The sequence below is a fragment of the Rhipicephalus microplus genome, chromosome 9 (genome assembly GCF_043290135.1).
Source record: "Rhipicephalus microplus isolate Deutch F79 chromosome 9, USDA_Rmic, whole genome shotgun sequence".
NCBI lineage: Eukaryota > Metazoa > Arthropoda > Arachnida > Ixodida > Ixodidae > Rhipicephalus > Rhipicephalus microplus.
Window position 1 is genome coordinate 119,892,603 of NC_134708.1, and position 3,541 is coordinate 119,896,143.

The 3,541-nt window shown below is 44.4% G+C and overlaps 1 pseudogene; it reads right to left on the reverse strand.

Moving 5' to 3' along the window:
* Positions 1-406: 406 nt before the first annotated feature.
* LOC119165522 (uncharacterized) lies at positions 407-1,616 on the reverse strand (annotated as a pseudogene).
* Positions 1,617-3,541: the final 1,925 nt, after the last annotated feature.

The following is a 3,541-nucleotide window of genomic DNA, read 5'->3' on the forward strand; positions in this document are numbered from 1 at the left end:
CCTGGTGCATATTAGAATCCATAAAACATCTTAAGTCGGTCAGAGTCGTAGCAGGAGAACAGGGGGGTCTGTACATAACTCCAATGTACACAGAGTGATCACTTAATCGAATCTTTACCCATACGGCTTCAATATCACCAGCATCTGGCAAAGTTTGATACTTTATGTCTCTTTTAATCATAAATGCTACCCCGCGTCCTCTCTCGCCTCGGTCCTTCCTTATTAAGACGTAACCTGGTGGTGTAACTTCCACATCATGTACATCACTGTGCAACCATGTTTCGGTGATTGCCAATATGTCAGGATCATGTTCAAAGGTTACACTTTCTATTAAGTGACTTTTGTTCAGTACGCTGCGAGCATTTAAGTTGATGATCTTAAAGTCAGCCTGTTTTTGACTTTCAGGTCATTGTTGGTTGGGTTTAGCAGATGCTTTGCACTTGATTTTCTCCTTGGCATCATCACTCCAGGTGTACAAAACATTGTTGATGAGAACTTTGTCATAAACCAGTCTAAATTTCGCTCATTTCTTTCTTTCTTCTAGACTTGAGACCCACAAGTTTCTCCGTACAGTTACACGTTTTGAGTAGTCCTCACTAATGTTAATATGAGTGCTTTTTAGCTTGAAACAATTTTTCAGTATCTTTACTTTGTCTCGGTAGTCCGCCCCTCTAAGGATTACAGGGCGGTCTTTGCCAGGAAATTTCTTTCCCTGTCTATGTATTCTTTATATAGAATTCAGTTTCTGGTTGAGAATGGAGCCAAATATATCGTCATTTATTGTTTTCAGTAAATCATCATCATTCTCAGGGCCTTCTTCTTTTACGCCTCTAATAATAAGGTTGTTGTGTCTCGAGCGGTTTTCTAGGTCGTCAACCCTACTGCACAGAGCACTCAATTCTGTATGGCTCCTATCGACTGCGTTCTCAAGCTTTAGCAGCCTACCATCCACTTTATCTATGCACTCTAATTTTTTTCTCAATTGTTAATAATCTGTTTTGAACTTGAATCATAGCAGACTCAGATGAAGCCTGTTGCTCTTGCATTTGCGAAATTTTAGACAAGATAGTTTTCTGCGTTTCTAGCAGTTCCTTAAACATTGCATCCGTAATAGGTCCAGGATTTTGCTCGACATCTCCCGACAGTGAAAGCAACAGACCCGCTAGCGCCAAACAGTCACTTATGCAGTTTAGAATGGTGTGTGGACACGGCAACACTATTAAGCAAGGATCGTCACTACGGAAACCATATTTCCAGTCACCAACCTGCACGAGTAGGGGTACGTTAGGTGACATCGTCGCGGCTTGGTTGCCGTGTCCACTGCCGCTTGAAGCAATTGGCGTCCCTTTTATAGCCGCTGGCGTGGCGCTGGCGAGCTGAACTGGTGACGTCATCATGCCCCGTAGGTGTGCGCAGTAAAGATGATGCTCGGGCTGCAGGCGCGGCGCCACTGGCGTATCAAAGATATCACCAGCAACGATACCCGTGCCGAGCTTGAACGGTGCATCAAAGGTGTGACGCAGGTCAAGCTGGCCCGTGCAAAACGCCGATGAGCCGGTCGACGAAAAAAGGCATCCCGTCAAAACCTGCACAAGTAGGGGTACGTTAGGTGACATCGTCGCGGCTTGCTTGCCGTGTCCAACCAAGCCGCGACGTTCTTTCAGGTTATTACAGAGATTTTGTGCCCAACTACTTGAAGTTTCTTATCCACTGACCGAATTCACCAAGAATAGGGCTCTAACAAAGTGCTCTGGAGAGAACGAGAACCGAAGTCCTTTGATGGACTCAAGATTTTGCCATCTAAGCCACCAATTTCAAAATCACCTGATTTGTCAAAAATGTTTCTACTCCGCACTGATGCGTCATCTAGAAGTGTTGGCGCCATACTCACGCAATGTCATAAAGGAGTACTGCATCCGGTGTCATATGCAAGCCGTGGACTACAACCACGTGAAGCTACTTATGTTACAGTAGAGCGAGAATCTTTGGCTCTTACGTGGGCTGTCCGGAAATTTCATATCTATTTATTCGGAGGCACATTTATTTTACAGAGTGACCACAAGCCACTTGTGTACATCAAGTCGGCCAAGCATGTGAATAGCCACGTGTTGCGATGAAGCGTAATTTTTATGGAGTCCGACTTTTCGGTCGAGTATATAAAAGGCACTGACAATATGGGCACAGAATAAATGAGCCATTTCCCAACTGCGTGAGCAACGTCCGCATAAATAATAGATGTCCCGTGGTAATAATGGCTTGTGATGTTAACCTTACAGCACGATACAAGTATCATGACGCTCTAGTTCTGGTACTTGTTTCGATTTTTTTTCTGGTGTGTACTTTTGTGATCGAATGTGCCAAGTTCGAATAAGCGGGCTCGGAAGTGCTATAGTGTGAAGTGGTGCCTATACGTGTGTGTTTCCGGCTGCGAACCAACGTGTCCCCAGTGCCCTTAAGTTCTTCTACCGGAAAAACTGTCTTAAGTGGGTGGTGTACGCTTCGTCGTACGTTCATGCCACGTATTACCAAATTTGGTATATGTGAGGCTAGCGAAACAGCCACGACCACATCATGAGCGTGGCATGTAGTATTTTTACATGACACACATGTCATCAGGCTGTATATTTTGACACATGCCTTGTGAATTAAACTACCGCAAGAGCAGCAAGACCATAAAATGTAATTCATGGCATTCATGACATGCGTGTCATATTTTTCGCGTTATAACTAGTCACTTATGCTCATCATACAGTCATGTTATTCCATACAAATTCCTGTATCGATACGATTATCGCAACGGGCAGGAAAGTGAAATGTCCTAGGCGGCAAGTACACAGACAGACAGACGGACGGACGGACAGCCAGACAGATAGACAGACAGACAGACAGACAGACAGACTGGTTGATTGATTGATTGATTGATTGATTGATTGATTGATTGATTGATTGATTGATTGATTGATTGATTGATTGATAGTGGGGTTTAATGCTGGCTTCAGCAGCTGCATTTTCGATGGAGGCGAAAATGCAGTAGGCCCGTGTTCTCAGATGCAGGTGCGCGTTAAAGAACTCCAGGCGGTTGAAATTTCCGGAGCCCTCCGCTATGGCGTATCTCATAAATGTATGGTGGTTTTCCAACGTTATTTCTCACATATCATATCAAGAAATAGCTGAGATGTTTAAATGAGTGTGACTGATTGTTAGCCGGACTTAAACCAAAGTCATCTACTCATGGCAGGTTGCAGTTATTGAACACCACTGCCCAACCAGAAGGAAATGAAACGCGCGTTGTGTGTTCCCTGTTAGCTGTGTGAGGACGCTAGGAGTCATAAAATGCGTACACACGTTTTGTCGGCTCCACAGTTTTCTAATGATTTTGTTGTAAAATCGCAGTACTTGGCAAAATTTTCTACACGATCACCTTGACACCAAGTTTTGCATTGTGTGCTCCCTCTTTTTCCCCCGAACACCGATACTTTCAGTCGCCACGCAGATCACGCATTACAGGCGTCTTTGCAGCGGCTTGAAGAGATAAGAGGGT